At 44.6% G+C, this 6,355-nt stretch overlaps 2 pseudogenes; both read left to right on the top strand.

Annotated features, from left to right (window-relative positions):
- Positions 1–647: 647 nt before the first annotated feature.
- Positions 648–1,819, top strand: LOC149945857 (large subunit ribosomal RNA; annotated as a pseudogene).
- LOC149945856 (large subunit ribosomal RNA) lies at positions 1,820–5,986 on the top strand (annotated as a pseudogene).
- Positions 5,987–6,355: the final 369 nt, after the last annotated feature.

Raw genomic sequence — 6,355 nt, 5'->3', positions numbered from 1 at the left:
TGGAGAGAATTGACGGGATACCCTCGGATGACCCTCTACCTCGATTCTGGAATTTTAAGCTGAAAAGAGGCGCAGTACATTACCGGTGTAAGGATGTGTCTACTGCAGAATGGTTGGGGAAAAAGTTCTACCAGAAGGAATTGGTGCCAGGTGGGTCATTACTTTCAGTAATGAAGGTATCAGACCTGCCGAAACCATTCAAGATCGCTTTCCGCACCAAGGATGTGTACACGAAGGACGCTAACGTCCTTCTTTGCAGACTGAAGAATTTCAACAGCGCGGTTAAAACGCAATGCCGGAAGATTGTGAACAAGTCTGAAGTCCCGACTGAAATCCGCTGTTTTTTTTTTTTTTTTTTCAGATGGATGGAGAGTCGGTTAAATTCATCAGGGAAGCAAGACGTAGAGCTGAAACAGGCTTGGACAGGGGTTTCTTCAAGATACTCTTTAATCCTAGCACTGACAACTCGAAGGGCCCGACCAGCCTGCATGGCCCATCGTCGGATTTGGAACTATCTGAGTTCTCGGAGATGGAAGACGAGATTCTAGCCACTGAGGAATCTGGGAAGGAAACTCGGGCACTCGCCGTTGCTCAGGTGGTCAGAAGCGAGTAGGTCGGTAACCCACCCGACCCGTCTTGAAACACGGACCAAGGAGTCTAACATGTGCGCGAGTCATTGGGTCTTGTTTAGGCCCAAAGGCGAAATGAAAGTGAAGGCCGGTTCGGCTAGCTGCAAGAGCGTACACGTTGGGACCCGAAAGATGGTGAACTATGCCTGGGCAGAACGAAGCCAGAGGAAACTCTGGTGGAGGTTCGCAGCGATTCTGACGTGCGAAAGATTAATCGAACCATCTAGTAGCTGGTTCCCTCCGAAGGTTCCCTCAGGATAGCTGGCACTCGGAGTTTGCAGTCTCATTCGGTAAAGCGAATGATTAGAGGCCTTGGGGTCGATAAGACCTCAACCTATTCTCAAACTTTAAATGGGTTAGAAGTAAGGTTTGCTCGACTGAAGCCCGGACAGTCACTTGTCAAGTGGGCCACTTTTGGTAAGCAGAACTGGCGCTGTGGGATGAACCAAACGCCGAGACGCTCATGAGATCCCATGACAGGTGTTGGTTGCTATATACAGCAGGACGGTGGCCATGGAAGTCGGAATCCGCTAAGGAGTGTGTAACAACTCACCTGCCGAAGCAACTAGCCCTGAAAATGGATGGCGCTTCAGCTTCGACCCCATACGCGGCCGCAGCTGTCGAAATACTTGTATTTTAAACAGCTGTGAGTAGGAGTGGCGCAGAGGCGCGCGTCGAAGGTGCCGGGCGTAAGCCCGCCTGGAGCTGCCTCTGGCGCAGATCTTGGTGGTAGTAGCAAATACTCAAGTGAGAACCTTGAGGACTGAGGTGGAGAAGGGTTCCATGTGAACAGCAGTTGAACATGGGTCAGTCGGTCCTAAGGGATAGGAGAAATCCGTTCCGAGGAGACCTCTCAATGCAAGTCTCGCTGGTGACCGAAAGGGAATCGGGTTAATATTCCCGAACCCGGACACGGAGATTATTCCCTTCGGGTTTACATTGCGGTAACGCAAACGAGCTCGGAGACGTCGATGGGAGTCCCGGGAAGAGTTGTCTTTTCTTTGTAAGATTTCGACTCCCTGGAATCGGCTCGCCCGGAGATAGGGATGTTGTTTCCGTAAAGCTCCGCGCCTCTTGCGGAGTCCGGTGCACTCTCATCGGCCCTTGAAAATCCGAGTAAGAAGTAGTGATTTTCGTGCCGGACCGTACCCATATCCGCAGCAGGTCTCCAAGGTGAACAGCCTGTAGTCAATAGAAAAATGTAGGTAAGGGAAGTCGGCAAAACCGATCTCTAATTTCGGGACAAGGATTGGCTCTGAGGGCTGGGCCGGTCGGGCTGAGGTCCGAAGCCGGTCTGGCACTGCACCGGGACTGGGCGAGACTGGCCGGCAACTGTTCGGTTGAGCTCGGACCAGCGTCGGGGCCTTCCCGTGGAATGTTTCAGTTGCGCGGCGTGCTGGATCTCGTATCTGATCGTTTCGTCCGGCGACTAACAGACAACTCAGAACTGGCACGGACCAGGGGAATACGACTGTCTAATTAAAACAAAGCATTGCGATGGCCTTTGATTGGTGTTGACGCAATGTGATTTCTGCCCAGTGCTCTCAACAAGCCTTTATAGAAGCGGACGGTTGTATGGCTAATACAATGTTAATTGATTATGCCTTTAATATGGCTAAGAAAAAAGGAAAAAGCTGTCTCTAGTATCGCTTGATTTAGCGAAGGCGTTCGATTCTGTGGGGCAACGGAATCTGCGGCGCGCGTAAGGAAGATTGTCACTCGAGCGCGAAATGATGAACTATATTTTGAATACCTATCAAGGAGCCACAACCACCATTAACTGTTCCGATGACAGCGTCAAGTTGAACTTAACTCGGGGAGTTAAGCAAGGGGATCCCCTGTCGCCCATCATTTTTAATGTAGTAATGGATGAATTAATCGAGCTCATGCCGCCGGATGTTGGAGTTGAGTTGGGAGGTTTACATTTTTGCATTGTCTGCTTTGCTGACGATATATATTTGTTGTCCGAATCAGAGATTGCCATGAACGGACTGCTGGGCATAACGTCGATGTTTCTTGCGGCCAGAGGTCTGAGAGTCAACGTTAATAAATGTCATTCATTAGTCCTTCGTAAACACACAAGTTCGGGGAAGATAGTTGTTCATCAGCACGCAGTCTTTGAGCTTCTAGAGGAAAGTATAAAGGCTGTTACTGTTAGTAATGTCTTCAAGTATCTGGGAATCATATACGGTCATGATGGTTAGAGGTGCCCCCACTTAAAAAACTCGAGGAATTGATGGAGAAACTTAGGAGTAGCAGGTTGTTCCCGAACCAGCAAATCTTAATGCCTAAAGTATGTTTGTTGCCTAAATTTTTACACTCGTCTCTATCCGGCATTAGTAAAGCGGTTCTTCTAAGATTTGACGCTAGAATTAGAGCATTCATTAACAAAGTTTGCCGGTTGCCACACTACACCCCAGACGCATTTTTTATACGCCTTCATGTTTGGGGGGTATGGAAATCCAGAGTTTTTCAACTAATATCCCTGTAACCACTATAAATAGGATGAGAGCTATGGAAACTAATCCCGATTTGATAGTTAGGAAACTTGTCACTAGTGAATTTGTAACGAGTCACTTAGAGCACCTGCATAAACTCATACCGAATATTGTCGTTAATGATCAAACCAAAAATGTTATCCAAAAAGATTTTAGAAACAAATTTAATAGTTCGGTGTATGGTGCTGGTTTGGGTCAGGGGGACGATAGGATCAGCCACCATTGGTTGGGTAATAACGCCCATGTCAAGGACAGTCAAATGTATCTCAAAATGCTCAAAATGAGGATTAATATGTTGCCTTGTCGTGGTGCCCCAGCCAATAGGAATGGAAACCGTAGGTGTCGGAAGGGTTGTCCCCGGATTGAATCTCTTAGTCATATTTGTCAGGCTTGCCCTAGTGTGCACGACAAACGGATTGAGAGGCACGACAAAATTTTAAACATGATTGTTAAAGGAATTAGTCCTAAGAATTGGGAGGTTAAACACGAACCTAGAGTTGTGTACATTGACTCAATCACTTCCCATAGAGATGTTTACAAACCCGATATTGTGTGTATAGGCCAAAATGAAGTATTGATATGCGATGTTGGAGTCTGTTGGGAGACGCCTCATACCATTAATAATAGCTACAAGTGTAAAGGAGCCACGTACAATGTTCCATCGTTTGTTAAAGCCATAGAGAGGGACTATCCAGGGAAACCCATTGAGTTTTTTGCTTTTATTATGTCTGGTAGGGGGTTATATTGTGATCGTAATGATGCCTTTTGTGATAGAGTTGGCCTTAGAAAAGGTTTAAAAATCAAAGCGGTTGAAATTGTGCTAGAAAACTCAGTGTACATGTACCAATCCTTTATGAAACGTTTTTAAACTTTAATATTTATATATATTTTTTACTTTCGGGGAATGAATCAGGTATTGGCATGTATTTATTTGCTATTTTTATTGTATAATTGTTTTTCATTTTACTCTGAATTTTATTATTTGAAAATGTTTCGAGTAAGGGGTCCCAATACCTGTTGCTAAATTTAAAATAATTAAAAAAAATATAAATTGTTTTAAAATCCCTGGTTTAATATGATGGTTGTTGAATTTATATCCATGTTTTTTCATGCGCACTTGAGTATGCTCTTTGAGATTGTTTGTTTAAATAAGGGATCTCCGGGGTTTTAAAAGAAAATGTATAAAAAATAAATAAAATGTTAAAAAAATTAATTTAAAAAAGGGGTTTGGTATAATGCGTCGATATTTAATATAAGCCATGTGGCTGTTGTATGATTCATATATATTTGTTAATAACGGTTGTTGGTGTCCGTAATTTAAAATAATATTCGGCGCATAAAGAATTGTTAGATTACTGGGATCTCCCTTTAGTATTTTTAATTACTACGATTTAATCAATTTGTTAAAGTGAATGAAATTCAACACTGTGAGCAAAACTTTACTATGCAAGGATCTGTATTATTTTTGGGATGAAAAATGTATTTTGGAGGGTTTTTATGTGTATTTTGTTTTTTAAGTAATGCTTCAGAGCTCATTGACAAACCGGTTTTGAAGTTCTTTTTTAAGGGTCCTGTCTATTAAAAATTTAAATATTTTTATTATTACATCCACAATAGTTTTATATAATTGGTAGCTGCAGAATCGAGTTAAGGTTCTTGGTTTGGATGTGATTCCGGTGGGCGGTAGCGTAGGGCTTTAGTTGGTTGCTCCGTCCACCGATGCAAAGTGTACCTTCTTTTATTTTAAGTGCACTGCAATAAAGAATTTTAATATCCAAATCTAATTAGTGACGTGCATGAATGGATTAACGAAATTCCCACTGTCCCTATCTACTATCTAGCGAAACCACAGCCAAGGGAACGGGCTTGGCAAAAACAGCGGGGAAAGAAGACCCTGTTGAGCTTGACTCTAGTCTGACTCTGTGAAGAGACATGAGGTGTGTAGCATAAGTGGGAGGTCGTTTGCGGCCGCCGGTGAAATACCACTACTTTCATCGTTTCTTTACTTACTCGGTGAAGCGGAGAGCGAACCGAAAGGTTCACCTTTCTAGCACTAAGCGCCGGGCTCTCGCAGTTCGGCGCGATCCGCTCCGAGGACAGTGTCAGGCGGGGAGTTTTACTGGACCGGTACATCTGTCAAAAGGTAACGCGGGTGTCCTAAGGCGAGCTCAGCGAGGACAGAAACCTCGCGTAGAGCAAAAGGGCAATGCTGACTTGATCTTGATTTTCAGTATGAATACGGACCGTGAAAGCGGGGCCTATCGATCCTTTTGCCTTTAAGAGTTTTAAGCAAGAGGTGTCAGAAAAGTTACCACAGGAATAACTGGCTTGTGGCGGCCAAGCGTTCATAGCGACGCCGCTTTTTGATCCTTCGATGTCGGCAGAATTCGCCAAGCGTTGGATTGTTCACCCACTAATAGGGAACGTGAGCTGGGTTTAGACCGTCTTGAGACAGGTTAGTTTTACCCTACTGTTGGCATATCGTTGCGATAGTAATCCTGCTCAGTACGAGAGGAACCGCAGGTTTGTAGACTTGGTACATGTGCTTGGTCGAGCGGCCAGTGGTGCGAAGCTACCATCCGTAGGATTATGACTGAACGCTTCAAAGTCAGAATCCTGTCTAGTCGCTGCAATGATATCGTTCGTGCCTTTTGCGTTTGTTGGCTACGCTAGTCGAGATGCGTTTCGGCGCGGTCTCGGCGAAAAAGCCTTAGTAGATAGTAAGTCCCTTTAAACATGTAATCCAAGATGGCGGCCGATAGCTTTGAACAGTGCTTATGTTCCCCCCCCTGGTTTTTTCCTTGTGGCCACACCCTTGTTTGGAATGTGGTTACACTTTGATTGTTGGGAGAGACCTCGGTTAACCCCATTCCCCAATGATGACGTCAATTTTTTTTCAAAAACCGGTTTTGACCTTGGGAAAAAACTTATTTTAGTTTTAACCCTAAATTTGACCTTGAAGATGACCTTTGACCTCAACGCTTGACCCCTGGCCACAACCCCTAAGCCTCTGTCTATCACCCCAACAAGTTTGGACACGATCGGACAAGCTCGGACCGAGATATCGGCGGTAATATTTGACCCCCGACTACTTAACTTATTTACCTTTGGCGTCACTTTTTTCGTATTTTCGCCATTTAAAAATGCTAATTAGTTAATTGTGAGATGGGGAAACGAATTCGCAACCTTCGCTTTACAGCCTTGACAAGTTTGTCTGTCACGTGCTAT

Source organism: Leiobunum rupestre, chromosome 4 (assembly GCF_980474605.1).
Source record: "Leiobunum rupestre chromosome 4, qqLeiRupe1.1.hap1, whole genome shotgun sequence".
Classification (NCBI taxonomy): Eukaryota; Metazoa; Arthropoda; class Arachnida; order Opiliones; family Sclerosomatidae; genus Leiobunum; species Leiobunum rupestre.
This window is presented reverse-complemented; position numbering and strand designations above follow the sequence as displayed.